This window comes from Megachile rotundata, unplaced genomic scaffold, assembly GCF_050947335.1.
Source record: "Megachile rotundata isolate GNS110a unplaced genomic scaffold, iyMegRotu1 scaffold0515, whole genome shotgun sequence".
NCBI lineage: Eukaryota > Metazoa > Arthropoda > Insecta > Hymenoptera > Megachilidae > Megachile > Megachile rotundata.
In genome coordinates, this window is record NW_027473812.1 from 90,285 (window position 1) to 109,445 (window position 19,161).

Here is a 19,161-nt window from a genome sequence, read left to right on the forward strand (position 1 = left end):
GTGATCGATAGGACGACAATTACTATACTTATTACTCTTATTATTATCAATCTAACTCATATTATTAACCATATTATGCTAATATGATCGATAGAACGACAATTACTATACTTATTATTCTTATTTTTATCAACTTAACTCATATTATTAGCCATATTATGCTTAAATGATCGATAGAACGACAATTACTATACTCATTACTCTTATTATTATCAATCTAACTTATATTATTAGTCATATTATGCTTATATGATCGATAGAACGACAATTACTATACTTATTACTCTTATTATTATCAATCTAATTCATATTATTAGCCATATTATGCTTATATGATCGATAGAACAACAATTACTATACTTATTAGTCTTATTACTATCAATCTAACTCATATTATTAGCCATATTATGCTTATGTGATCGAAAGAACGATAATTACTAAACTTATTACTCTTATTATTATCAATCTAACTCATATTATTAGCCATATTATGCTTATATGATCGATAGAACGACAACTACTATACTTATTACTCTTATTATTATCAATCTAACTCATATTATTAGCCATATTATGCTTATATGATCGATAGAACGACAATTACTATACTCACTACTCTTATTATTATCAGTCTAACTCATATTATTAGCCATATTATGCTTAAATGATCGATAGAACGACAATTACTATACTCACTACTCTTATTATTATCAGTCTAACTCATATTGTTAGCCATATTATGCTTAAATGGTCGATAGAACGACAATTACTATACTCATTACTCTTATTATTATCAATCTAACTCATATTATTAGCCATATTATGCTTATATGATCGATAGAACGACAATTACTATTCTTATTACTCTTATTCTTATCAATCTAACTCATATTATTAGCCATATTATGCTTATATGATCGGTAGAACGATAATTACTATACTTATTACTCTTAGTATTGTCAATCTAACTCATATTATTAGTCATATTATGCTTATATGATCGATAGAACGACAATTACAATACTTATTACTCTTATTATTATCAATCTAATTCATATTATTAGCCATATTATGCTTATATGATCGATAGGAGGACAATTACTATACTTATTATTCTTATTTTTATCAACCTAACTCATATTATAAGCCATATTATGCTTAAATGATCGATAGAACAACAATTACTATACTTATTAGTCTTATTATTATCAATCTAACTCATATTATTAGCCATATTATGCTTATGTGATCGAAAGAACGATAATTACTAAACTTATTACTCTTATTATTATCAATCTAACTCATATTATTAGCCATATTATGCTTATATGATCGATAGAACGACAATTACTATACTCACTACTCTTATTATTATCAGTCTAACTCATATTATTAGCCATATTATGCTTAAATGATCGATAGAACGACAATTACTATACTCATTACTCTTATTATTATCAATCTAACTCATATTATTAGCCATATTATGCTTATATGATCGGTAGAACGATAATTACTATACTTATTACTCTTAGTATTGTCAATCTAACTCATATTATTAGTCATATTATGCTTATATGATCGATAGAACGACAATTACTATACTCATTACTCTTATTATTATCAATCTATCTCATATTATTAGCCATATTATGCTTATATGATCGATAGAACGACAATTACTATACTCATTACTCTTATTATTATCAATCTAACTCATACTATTAACCATATTATTGCGATATGATCGATAGAACGACAATTACTATACTCATTACTCTTATTATTATCAACCTAACTCATATTATTAGCCATATTATGCTTAAATGATCGATAGAACGACAATTACTATACTCACTACTCTTATTATTATCAGTCTAACTCATATTATTAGCCATATTATGCTTAAATGATCGATAGAACGACAATTACTATACTCACTACTCTTATTATTATCAGTCTAACTCATATTGTTAGCCATATTATGCTTAAATGGTCGATAGAACGACAATTACTATACTCATTACTCTTATTATTATCAATCTAACTCATATTATTAGCCATATTATGCTTATATGATCGATAGAACGACAATTACTATTCTTATTACTCTTATTCTTATCAATCTAACTCATATTATTAGCCATATTATGCTTATATGATCGGTAGAACGATAATTACTATACTTATTACTCTTAGTATTGTCAATCTAACTCATATTATTAGTCATATTATGCTTATATGATCGATAGAACGACAATTACAATACTTATTACTCTTATTATTATCAATCTAATTCATATTATTAGCCATATTATGCTTATATGATCGATAGGAGGACAATTACTATACTTATTATTCTTATTTTTATCAACCTAACTCATATTATAAGCCATATTATGCTTAAATGATCGATAGAACAACAATTACTATACTTATTAGTCTTATTATTATCAATCTAACTCATATTATTAGCCATATTATGCTTATGTGATCGAAAGAACGATAATTACTAAACTTATTACTCTTATTATTATCAATCTAACTCATATTATTAGCCATATTATGCTTATATGATCGATAGAACGACAATTACTATACTCACTACTCTTATTATTATCAGTCTAACTCATATTATTAGCCATATTATGCTTAAATGATCGATAGAACGACAATTACTATACTCATTACTCTTATTATTATCAATCTAACTCATATTATTAGCCATATTATGCTTATATGATCGGTAGAACGATAATTACTATACTTATTACTCTTAGTATTGTCAATCTAACTCATATTATTAGTCATATTATGCTTATATGATCGATAGAACGACAATTACTATACTCATTACTCTTATTATTATCAATCTATCTCATATTATTAGCCATATTATGCTTATATGATCGATAGAACGACAATTACTATACTCATTACTCTTATTATTATCAATCTAACTCATACTATTAACCATATTATGCAGATATGATCGATAGAACGACAATTACTATACTCATTACTCTTATTATTATCAACCTAACTCATATTATTAGCCATATTATGCTTAAATGATCGATAGAACGACAATTACTATACTTATTAGTCTTATTATTATCAATCTAACTCATATTATTAGCCATATTATGCTTATGTGATCGAAAGAACGATAATTACTATACTTATTACTCTTATTATTATCAATCTAACTCATATTATTAGCCATATTATACTTATGTGATCGACAGAACGACAATTACTATTCTTATTACACTCCCTGTTATCAATCTAACTCATATTATTAACCATATTATGCTTATATGATCGATAGAACGACAATTACTATTCTTATTACTCTTATTATTATAAATCTAACTCATATTATTAGCCATATAATGCTTATATGATCGATAGAACGACAATTACTATACTTATTACTCTTATTATTGTCAATCTAACTCATATTATTAGCCATATTATGCTTACATGATCGACAGAACGACAATTACTATACTTATTACACTCACTATTATCAATCTAACTCATATTATTAACCATATTATGCAGATATGATCGATAGAACGACAATTACTATACTCATTACTCCTATTATTATCAATCTAACACATATTATTAGCCATATTATGCTTATATGATCGACAGAACGACAATTACTATTCTTATTACACTCCCTGTTATCAATCTAACTCATATTATTAACCATATTATGCTTATATGATCGACAGAACGATAATTACTATTCTTATTACACTCCCTGTTATCAATCTAACTCATATTATTAGTCATATTATGCTTATATGAACGATAGAACGACAATTACTATACTTATTATTCTTATTTTTATCATCCTAACTCATATTATAAGCCATATTATGCTTAAATGATCGATCGAACGACAATTACTATACTCATTACTCCTATTATTATCAATCTAACTCATATTATTAACCATATTATGCTTATGTGATCGATAGGACGACAATTACTATACTTATTACTCTTATTATTATCAATCTAACTCATATTATTAACCATATTATGCTAATATGATCGATAGAACGACAATTACTATACTTATTATTCTTATTTTTATCAACTTAACTCATATTATTAGCCATATTATGCTTAAATGATCGATAGAACGACAATTACTATACTCATTACTCTTATTATTATCAATCTAACTTATATTATTAGTCATATTATGCTTATATGATCGATAGAACGACAATTACTATACTTATTACTCTTATTATTATCAATCTAATTCATATTATTAGCCATATTATGCTTATATAACTGATAGGACGACAATTACTATACTTATTACTCTTATTATTATCAATCTAACTCATATTATTAGTCATATTATGCTTATATGAACGATAGAACGACAATTACTATACTTATTACTCTTATTATTATCAATCTAATTCACATTATTAGCCATATTATGCTTATATAACTGATAGGACGACAATTACTATACTTATTACTCTTATTATTATCAATCTAATTCATATTACTAGCCATATTATGCTTATATAACTGATAGGACGACAATTACTATAGTTATTACTCTTATTATTATCAATCTAACTCATATTATTAGCCATATTATGCTTATATGATCGACAGAACGACAATTACTATTCTTATTACACTCCCTGTTATCAATCTAACTCATATTATTAACCATATTATGCTTATATGATCGACAGAACGATAATTACTATTCTTATTACACTCCCTGTTATCAATCTTACTCATATTATTAGTCATATTATGCTTATATGAACGATAGAACGACAATTACTATACTTATTATTCTTATTTTTATCAACCTAACTCATATTATTAGCCATATTATGCTTAAATGATCGATAGAACGACAATTACTATACTTATTACTCTTATTATTATCAATCTAACTCATATTATTAGTCATATTATGCTTATATGATCGATAGAACGACAATTACTATACTTATTACTCTTATTATTATCAATCTAATTCATATTATTAGCCATATTATGCTTATATAACTGATAGGACGACAATTACTATACTTATTACTCTTATTATTATCAATCTAACTCATATTATTAGTCATATTATGCTTATATGAACGATAGAACGACAATTACTATACTTATTACTCTTATTATTATCAATCTAACTCATATTATTAGCCATATTATGCTTATATGATCGATAGGAGGATAATTACTATACTTATTATTCTTATTTTTATCAACCTAACTCATATTATTAGCCATATTATGCTTAAATGATCGATAGAACGACAATTACTATACTTATTACTCTTATTATTATCAATCTAACTCATATTAGTAGCCATATTATGCTTATATGATCGACAGAACGACAATTACTATTCTTATTACACTCCCTGTTATCAATCTAACTCATATTATTAACCATATTATGCTTATATGATCGACAGAACGATAATTACTATTCTTATTACACTCCCTGTTATCAATCTAACTTATATTATTAACCATATTATGCTTATATGATCGATAGAACGACAATGACTATACTTATTACTCTTATTATTATCAATCTAACTCATATTATTAGTCATATTATGCTTATATGATCGATAGAACGACAATTACTATACTTATTACTCTTATTATTATCAATCTAATTCATATTACTAGCCATATTATGCTTATATAACTGATAGGACGACAATTACTATACTTATTACTCTTATTATTATCAATCTAACTCATATTATTAGCCATATTATGCTTCTGTGATCGAAAGAACGATAATTACTATACTTATTACTCTTATTATTATCAATCTATCTCATATTATTAGCCATATTATGCTTATGTGATCGATAGGACGACAATTACTATACTTATTACTCTTATTATTATCAATCTAACTCATATTATTAGCCATATTATGCTTATATGATCGATAGGAGGACAATTACTATACTTATTATTCTTATTTTTATCAACCTAACTCACATTATAAGCCATATTATGCTTAAATGATCGATCGAACGACAATTACTATACTTATTAGTCTTATTATTATCAATCTAACTCATATTATTAGCCATATTACGCTTATATGATCGATAGAACGACAATTACTATACTTATTACTCTTATTCTTATCAATCTAACTCATATTATTAACCATATTATGCTTATGTGATCGATAGGACGACAATTACTATACTTATTACTCTTATTATTATCAATCTAACTCATATTATTAGTCATATTATGCTTATATGATCGATAGAACGACAATTACAATACTTATTACTCTTATTATTATCAATCTAATTCATATTATTAGCCATATTATGCTTATATGATCGATAGGAGGACAATTACTATACTTATTATTCTTATTTTTATCAACCTAACTCATATTATAAGCCATATTATGCTTAAATGATCGATAGAACAACAATTACTATACTTATTAGTCTTATTATTATCAATCTAACTCATATTATTAGCCATATTATGCTTATGTGATCGAAAGAACGATAATTACTAAACTTATTACTCTTATTATTATCAATCGAAGTCATATTATTAGCCATATTATGCTTATATGATCGATAGAACGACAACTACTATACTTATTACTCTTATTATTATCAATCTAACTCATATTATTAGTCATATTATGCTTATATGATCGATAGAACGACAATTACTATAGTCACTACTCTTATTATTATCAATCTAACTCATATTATTAGCCATATTATGCTTAAATGATCGATGGAACAACAATTACTATACATATTACTCTTATTATTATCAATCTAACTCATATTATTAGCCATATTATGCTTATATGATCGATAGAACGACAACTACTATACTTATTACTCTTATTATTATCAATCTAATTCATATTACTAGCCATATTATGCTTATATAACTGATAGGACGACAATTACTATACTTATTACTCTTATTATTATCAATCTAACTCATATTATTAGCCATATTATGCTTCTGTGATCGAAAGAACGATAATTACTATACTTATTACTCTTATTATTATCAATCTATCTCATATTATTAGCCATATTATGTTTATGTGATCGATAGGACGACAATTACTATACTTATTACTCTTATTATTATCAATCTAACTCATATTATTAGCCATATTATGCTTATATGATCGATAGGAGGACAATTACTATACTTATTATTCTTATTTTTATCAACCTAACTCATATTATTAGCCATATTACGCTTATATGATCGATAGAACGACAATTACTATACTTATTACTCTTATTCTTATCAATCTAACTCATATTATTAACCATATTATGCTTATGTGATCGATAGGACGACAATTACTATACTTATTACTCTTATTATTATCAATCTAACTCATATTATTAGCCATATTATGCTTATATGATCGACAGAACGACAATTATTATTCTTATTACACTCCCTGTTATCAATCTAACTCATATTATTAACCATATTATGCTTATATGATCGATAGAACGACAATTACTATACTTATTACTCTTATTCTAATCAATCTAACTCATATTATTAACCATATTATACTTATGTGATCGATAGGACGACAATTACTATACTTATTACTCTTATTATTATCAATCTAACTCACATTATTAGCCATATTATGCTTATATGATCGATAGGACGACAATTACTATACTCACTACTCCTATTGTTATCAATCTAACTCATATTATTAGCCATATTATGCTTATATGATCGATAGAACGACAATTACTATTCTTATTACTCTTATTCTTATCAATCTAACTCATATTATTAGCCATATTATGCTTATATGATCGGTAGAACGATAATTACTATACTTATTACTCTTAGTATTGTCAATCTAACTCATATTATTAGTCATATTATGCTTATATGATCGATAGAACGACAATTACAATACTTATTACTCTTATTATTATCAATCTAATTCATATTATTAGCCATATTATGCTTATATGATCGATAGGAGGACAATTACTATACTTATTATTCTTATTTTTATCAACCTAACTCATATTATAAGCCATATTATGCTTAAATGATCGATAGAACAACAATTACTATACTTATTAGTCTTATTATTATCAATCTAACTCATATTATTAGCCATATTATGCTTATGTGATCGAAAGAACGATAATTACTAAACTTATTACTCTTATTATTATCAATCTAAGTCATATTATTAGCCATATTATGCTTATATGATCGATAGAACGACAACTACTATACTTATTACTCTTATTATTATCAATCTAACTCATATTATTAGCCATATTATGCTTATATGATCGATAGAACGACAATTACTATACTCACTACTCTTATTATTATCAGTCTAACTCATATTATTAGTCATATTATGCTTATATGATCGATAGAACGACAATTACTATAGTCACTACTCTTATTATTATCAATCTAACTCATATTATTAGCCATATTATGCTTAAATGATCGATGGAACGACAATTACTATACATATTACTCTTATTATTATCAATCTAACTCATATTATTAGCCATATTATGCTTACATGATCGATAGAACGACAATTACTATACTTATTACTCTTATTATTATCAATCTAACTCATATTATTAGCCATATTATGCTTATATGATCGATAGGAGGACAATTACTATACTTATTATTCTTATTTTTATCAACCTAACTCATATTATTAGCCATATTATGCTTAAATGATCGATAGAACGACAATTACTATACTTATTAGTCTTATTATTATCAATCTAACTCATATTATTAGCCATATTATGCTTATGTGATCGAAAGAACGATAATTACTATACTTATTACTCTTATTATTATCAATCTAACTCATATTATTAGCCATATTATGCTTATATGATCGATAGAACGACAATTACTATACTTATTAGTCTTATTATTATCAATCTAACTCATATTATTAGCCATATTATGCTAATATGATCGATAGAAGGACAATGACTATACTTATTACTCTTATTATTACCAATCTAACTCTTATTATTAGCCATATTATGCTTATATGATCGGTAGAACGATAATTACTATACTTATTACTCTTAGTATTGTCAATCTACCTCATATTATTAGTCATATTATGCTTATATGATCGATAGAACGACAATTACTATACTCATTACTCTTATTATTATCAATCTAACTCATATTATTAGCCATATTATGCTTATATGATCGATAGAACGACAATTACTATTCTTATTACTCTTATTCTTATCAATCTAACTCATATTATTAGTCATATTATGCTTATATGAACGATAGAACGACAATTACTATACTTATTACTCTTATTATTATCAATCTAATTCACATTATTAGCCATATTATGCTTATATAACTGATAGGACGACAATTACTATACTTATTACTCTTATTATTATCAATCTAATTCATATTACTAGCCATATTATGCTTATATAACTGATAGGACGACAATTACTATACTTATTACTCTTATTATTATCAATCTAACTCATATTATTAGCCATATTATGCTTATATGATCGACAGAACGACAATTACTATTCTTATTACACTCCCTGTTATCAATCTAACTCATATTATTAACCATATTATGCTTATATGATCGACAGAACGATAATTACTATTCTTATTACACTCCCTGTTATCAATCTAACTCATATTATTAGTCATATTATGCTTATATGAACGATAGAACGACAATTACTATACTTATTATTCTTATTTTTATCAACCTAACTCATATTATTAGCCATATTATGCTTAAATGATCGATAGAACGACAATTACTATACTTATTACTCTTATTATTATCAATCGAACTCATATTATTAGTCATATTATGCTTATATGATCGATAGAACGACAATTACTATACTTATTACTCTTATTATTATCAATCTAATTCATATTATTAGCCATATTATGCTTATATAACTGATAGGACGACAATTACTATACTTATTACTCTTATTATTATCAATCTAACTCATATTATTAGTCATATTATGCTTATATGAACGATAGAACGACAATTACTATACTTATTACTCTTATTATTATCAATCTAACTCATATTATTAGCCATATTATGCTTATATGATCGATAGGAGGACAATTACTATACTTATTATTCTTATTTTTATCAACCTAACTCATATTATTAGCCATATTATGCTTAAATGATCGATAGAACGACGATTACTATACTTATTACTCTTATTATTATCAATCTAACTCATATTATTAGCCATATTATGCTTATATGATCGACAGAACGACAATTACTATTCTTATTACACTCCCTGTTATCAATCTAACTCATATTATTAACCATATTATGCTTATATGATCGACAGAACGATAATTACTATTCTTATTACACTCCCTGTTATCAATCTAACTTATATTATTAACCATATTATGCTTATATGATCGATAGAACGACAATGACTATACTTATTACTCTTATTATTATCAATCTAACTCATATTATTAGTCATATTATGCTTATATGATCGATAGAACGACAATTACTATACTTATTACTCTTATTATTATCAATCTAATTCATATTACTAGCCATATTATGCTTATATAACTGATAGGACGACAATTACTATACTTATTACTCTTATTATTATCAATCTAACTCATATTATTAGCCATATTATGCTTATATGATCGACAGAACGACAATTACTATTCTTATTACACTCCCTGTTATCAATCTAACTCATATTATTAACCATATTATGCTTATATGATCGACAGAACGATAATTACTATTCTTATTACACTCCCTGTTATCAATCTAACTCTTATTATTAGTCATATTATGCTTATATGAACGATAGAACGACAATTACTATACTTATTATTCTTATTTTTATCAACCTAACTCATATTATTAGCCATATTATGCTTAAATGATCGATAGAACGACAATTACTATACTTATTACTCTTATTATTATCAATCTAACTCATATTATTAGTCATATTATGCTTATATGATCGATAGAACGACAATTACTATACTTATTACTCTTATTATTATCAATCTAATTCATATTATTAGCCATATTATGCTTATATAACTGATAGGACGACAATTACTATACTTATTACTCTTATTATTATCAATCTAACTCATATTATTAGTCATATTATGCTTATATGAACGATAGAACGACAATTACTATACTTATTACTCTTATTATTATCAATCTAACTCATATTATTAGCCATATTATGCTTATATGATCGATAGGAGGACAATTACTATACTTATTATTCTTATTATTATCAATCTAACTCATATTATTAGCCATATTACGCTTATATGATCGATAGAACGACAATTACTATACTTATTACTCTTATTCTTATCAATCTAACTCATATTATTAACCATATTATGCTTATGTGATCGATAGGACGACAATTACTATACTTATTACTCTTATTATTATCAATCTAACTCATATTATTAGCCATATTATGCTTATATGATCGACAGAACGACAATTATTATTCTTATTACACTCCCTGTTATCAATCTAACTCATATTATTAACCATATTATGCTTATATGATCGATAGAACGACAATTACTATACTTATTACTCTTATTCTAATCAATCTAACTCATATTATTAACCATATTATGCTTATGTGATCGATAGGACGACAATTACTATACTTATTACTCTTATTATTATCAATCTAACTCACATTATTAGCCATATTATGCTTATATGATCGATAGGACGACAATTACTATACTCACTACTCCTATTGTTATCAATCTAACTCATATTATTAGCCATATTATGCTTATATGATCGATAGAACGACAATTACTATTCTTATTACTCTTATTCTTATCAATCTAACTCATATTATAAGCCATATTATGCTTAAATGATCGATAGAACAACAATTACTATACTTATTAGTCTTATTATTATCAATCTAACTCATATTATTAGCCATATTATGCTTATATGATCGATAGAACGACAACTACTATACTTATTACTCTTATTATTATCAATCTAACTCATATTATTAGCCATATTATGCTTATATGATCGATAGAACGACAATTACTATACTCACTACTCTTATTATTATCAGTCTAACTCATATTGTTAGCCATATTATGCTTAAATGGTCGATAGAACGACAATTACTATACTCATTACTCTTATTATTATCAATCTAACTCATATTATTAGCCATATTATGCTTATATGATCGATAGAACGACAATTACTATTCTTATTACTCTTATTCTTATCAATCTAACTCATATTATTAGCCATATTATGCTTATATGATCGATAGAACGATAATTACTAAACTTATTACTCTTATTATTATCAATCTAACTCATATTATTAGCCATATTATGCTTATATGATCGGTAGAACGATAATTACTATACTTATTACTCTTAGTATTATCAATCTAACTCATATTATTAGTCATATTATGCTTATATGATCGATAGAACGACAATTACTATAGTCACTACTCTTATTATTATCAATCTAACTCATATTATTAGCCATATTATGCTTAAATGATCGATGGAACGACAATTACTATACATATTACTCTTATTATTATCAATCTAACTCATATTATTAGCCATATTATGCTTACATGATCGATAGAACGACAATTACTATACTTATTACTCTTATTATTATCAATCTAACTCATATTATTAGCCATATTATGCTTATATGATCGATAGGAGGACAATTACTATACTTATTATTCTTATTTTTATCAACCTAACTCATATTATTAGCCATATTATGCTTAAATGATCGATAGAACGACAATTACTATACTTATTAGTCTTATTATTATCAATCTAACTCATATTATTAGCCATATTATGCTTATGTGATCGAAAGAACGATAATTACTATACTTATTACTCTTATTATTATCAATCTAACTCATATTATTAGCCATATTATGCTTATATGATCGATAGAACGACAATTACTATACTTATTAGTCTTATTATTATCAATCTAACTCATATTATTAGCCATATTATGCTAATATGATCGATAGAAGGACAATGACTATACTTATTACTCTTATTATTACCAATCTAACTCTTATTATTAGCCATATTATGCTTATATGATCGGTAGAACGATAATTACTATACTTATTACTCTTAGTATTGTCAATCTAACTCATATTATTAGTCATATTATGCTTATATGATCGATAGAACGACAATTACTATACTCATTACTCTTATTATTATCAATCTAACTCATATTATTAGCCATATTATGCTTATATGATCGATAGAACGACAATTACTATTCTTATTACTCTTATTCTTATCAATCTAACTCATATTATTAGTCATATTATGCTTATATGGACGATAGAACGACAATTACTATACTTATTACTCTTATTATTATCAATCTAATTCACATTATTAGCCATATTATGCTTATATAACTGATAGGACGACAATTACTATACTTATTACTCTTATTATTATCAATCTAATTCATATTACTAGCCATATTATGCTTATATAACTGATAGGACGACAATTACTATACTTATTACTCTTATTATTATCAATCTAACTCATATTATTAGCCATATTATGCTTATATGATCGACAGAACGACAATTACTATTCCTATTACACTCCCTGTTATCAATCTAACTCATATTATTAACCATATTATGCTTATATGATCGACAGAACGATAATTACTATTCTTATTACACTCCCTGTTATCAATCTAACTCATATTATTAGTCATATTATGCTTATATGAACGATAGAACGACAATTACTATACTTATTATTCTTATTTTTATCAACCTAACTCATATTATTAGCCATATTATGCTTAAATGATCGATAGAACGACAATTACTATACTTATTACTCTTATTATTATCAATCGAACTCATATTATTAGTCATATTATGCTTATATGATCGATCGAACGACAATTACTATACTTATTACTCTTATTATTATCAATCTAATTCATATTATTAGCCATATTATGCTTATATAACTGATAGGACGACAATTACTATACTTATTACTCTTATTATTATCAATCTAACTCATATTATTAGTCATATTATGCTTATATGAACGATAGAACGACAATTACTATACTTATTACTCTTATTATTATCAATCTAACTCATATTATTAGCCATATTATGCTTATATGATCGATAGGAGGACAATTACTATACTTATTATTCTTATTTTTATCAACCTAACTCATATTATTAGCCATATTATGCTTAAATGATCGATAGAACGACAATTACTATACGTATTACTCTTATTATTATCAATCTAACTCATATTATTAGCCATATTATGCTTATATGATCGACAGAACGACAATTACTATTCTTATTACACTCCCTGTTATCAATCTAACTCATATTATTAACCATATTATGCTTATATGATCGACAGAACGATAATTACTATTCTTATTACACTCCCTGTTATCAATCTAACTTATATTATTAACCATATTATGCTTATATGATCGATAGAACGACAATGACTATACTTATTACTCTTATTATTATCAATCTAACTCATATTATTAGTCATATTATGCTTATATGATCGATAGAACGACAATTACTATACGTATTACTCTTATTATTATCAATCTAATTCATATTACTAGCCATATTATGGTTATATAACTGATAGGACTACAATTACTATACTTATTACTCTTATTATTATCAATCTAACTCATATTATTAGCCATATTATGCTTATATGATCGACAGAACGACAATTACTATTCTTATTACACTCCCTGTTATCAATCTAACTCATATTATTAACCATATTATGCTTATATGATCGACAGAACGATAATTACTATTCTTATTACACTCCCTGTTATCAATCTAACTCATATTATTAGTCATATTATGCTTATATGAACGATAGAACGACAATTACTATACTTATTATTCTTATTTTTATCAACCTAACTCATATTATTAGCCATATTATGCTTAAATGATCGATAGAACGACAATTACTATACTTATTACTCTTATTATTATCAATCTAACTCATATTATTAGTCATATTATGCTTATATGATCGATAGAACGACAATTACTATACTTATTACTCTTATTATTATCAATCTAACTCATATTATTAGCCATATTATGCTTATATGATCGATAGAACGACAATTACTATACTTATTAGTCTTATTATTATCAATCTAACTCATATTATTAGCCATATTATGCTAATATGATCGATAGAAGGACAATGACTATACTTATTACTCTTATTATTACCAATCTAACTCTTATTATTAGCCATATTATGCTTATATGATCGGTAGAACGATAATTACTATACTTATTACTCTTAGTATTGTCAATCTAACTCATATTGTTAGTCATATTATGCTTATATGATCGATAGAACGACAATTACTATACTCATTACTCTTATTATTATCAATCTAACTCATATTATTAGCCATATTATGCTTATATGATCGATAGAACGACAATTACTATTCTTATTACTCTTATTCTTATCAATCTAACTCATATTATTAGTCATATTATGCTTATATGGACGATAGAACGACAATTACTATACTTATTACTCTTATTATTATCAATCTAATTCACATTATTAGCCATATTATGCTTATATAACTGATAGGACGACAATTACTATACTTATTACTCTTATTATTATCAATCTAATTCATATTACTAGCCATATTATGCTTATATAACTGATAGGACGACAATTACTATACTTATTACTCTTATTATTATCAATCTAACTCATATTATTAGCCATATTATGCTTATATGATCGACAGAACGACAATTACTATTCCTATTACACTCCCTGTTATCAATCTAACTCATATTATTAACCATATTATGCTTATATGATCGACAGAACGATAATTACTATTCTTATTACACTCCCTGTTATCAATCTAACTCATATTATTAGTCATATTATGCTTATATGAACGATAGAACGACAATTACTATACTTATTATTCTTATTTTTATCAACCTAACTCATATTATTAGCCATATTATGCTTAAATGATCGATAGAACGACAATTACTATACTTATTACTCTTATTATTATCAATCGAACTCATATTATTAGTCATATTATGCTTATATGATCGATAGAACGACAATTACTATACTTATTACTCTTATTATTATCAATCTAATTCATATTATTAGCCATATTATGCTTATATAACTGATAGGACGACAATTACTATACTTATTACTCTTATTATTATCAATCTAACTCATATTATTAGTCATATTATGCTTATATGAACGATAGAACGACAATTACTATACTTATTACTCTTATTATTATCAATCTAACTCATATTATTAGCCATATTATGCTTATATGATCGATAGGAGGACAATTACTATACTTATTATTCTTATTTTTATCAACCTAACTCATATTATTAGCCATATTATGCTTAAATGATCGATAGAACGACAATTACTATACTTATTACTCTTATTATTATCAATCTAACTCATATTATTAGCCATATTATGCTTATATGATCGACAGAACGACAATTACTATTCTTATTACACTCCCTGTTATCAATCTAACTCATATTATTAACCATATTATGCTTATATGATCGACAGAACGATAATTACTATTCTTATTACACTCCCTGTTATCAATCTAACTTATATTATTAACCATATTATGCTTATATGATCGATAGAACGACAATGACTATACTTATTACTCTTATTATTATCAATCTAACTCATATTATTAGTCATATTATGCTTATATGATCGATAGAACGACAATTACTATACTTATTACTCTTATTATTATCAATCTAATTCATATTACTAGCCATATTATGGTTATATAACTGATAGGACTACAATTACTATACTTATTACTCTTATTATTATCAATCTAACTCATATTATTAGCCATATTATGCTTATATGATCGACAGAACGACAATTACTATTCTTATTACACTCCCTGTTATCAATCTAACTCATATTATTAACCATATTATGCTTATATGATCGACAGAACGATAATTACTATTCTTATTACACTCCCTGTTATCAATCTAACTCATATTATTAGTCATATTATGCTTATATGAACGATAGAACGACAATTACTATACTTATTATTCTTATTTTTATCAACCTAACTCATATTATTAGCCATATTATGCTTAAATGATCGATAGAACGACAATTACTATACTTATTACTCTTATTATTATCAATCTAACTCATATTATTAGTCATATTATGCTTATATGATCGATAGAACGACAATTACTATACTTATTACTCTTATTATTATCAATCTAATTCATATTATTAGCCATATTATGCTTATATAACTGATAGGACGACAATTACTATACTTATTACTCTTATTATTATCAATCTAACTCATATTATTAGTCATATTATGCTTATATGAACGATAGAACGACAATTACTATACTTATTACTCTTATTATTATCAATCTAACTCATATTATTAGCCATATTATGCTTATATGATCGATAGGAGGACAATTACTATACTTATTATTCTTATTTTTATCAACCTAACTCATATTATTAGCCATATTATGCTTAAATGATCGATAGAACGACAATTACTATACTTATTACTCTTATTATTATCAATCTAACTCATATTAGTAGCCATATTATGCTTATATGATCGACAGAACGACAATTACTATTCTTATTACACTCCCTGTTATCAATCTAACTCATATTATTAACCATATTATGCTTATATGATCGACAGAACGATAATTACTATTCTTATTACACTCCCTGTTATCAATCTAACTTATATTATTAACCATATTATGCTTATATGATCGATAGAACGACAATGACTATACTTATTACTCTTATTATTATCAATCTAACTCATATTATTAGTCATATTATGCTTATATGATCGATAGAACGACAATTACTATACTTATTACTCTTATTATTATCAATCTAATTCATATTACTAGCCATATTATGCTTATATAACTGATAGGACGACAATTACTATACTTATTACTCTTATTATTATCAATCTAACTCATATTATTAGCCATATTATGCTTCTGTGATCGAAAGAACGATAATTACTATACTTATTACTCTTATTATTATCAATCTAACTCACATTATTAGCCATATTATGCTTATATGATCGATAGGACGACAATTACTATACTCACTACTCCTATTGTTATCAATCTAACTCATATTATTAGCCATATTATGCTTATATGATCGATAGAACGACAATTACTATTCTTATTACTCTTATTCTTATCAATCTAACTCATATTATAAGCCATATTATGCTTAAATGATCGATAGAACAACAATTACTATACTTATTAGTCTTATTATTATCAATCTAACTCATATTATTAGCCATATTATGCTTATGTGATCGAAAGAACGATAATTACTAAACTTATTACTCTTATTATTATCAATCTAAGTCATATTATTAGCCATATTATGCTTATATGATCGATAGAACGACAACTACTATACTTATTACTCTTATTATTATCAATCTAACTCATATTATTAGCCATATTATGCTTATATGATCGATAGAACGACAATTACTATACTCACTACTCTTATTATTATCAGTCTAACTCATATTGTTAGCCATATTATGCTTAAATGGTCGATAGAACGACAATTACTATACTCATTACTCTTATTATTATCAATCTAACTCATATTATTAGCCATATTATGCTTATATGATCGATAGAACGACAATTACTATTCTTATTACTCTTATTCTTATCAATCTAACTCATATTATTAGCCATATTATGCTTATATGATCGGTAGAACGATAATTACTATACTTATTACTCTTAGTATTGTCAATCTAACTCATATTATTAGTCA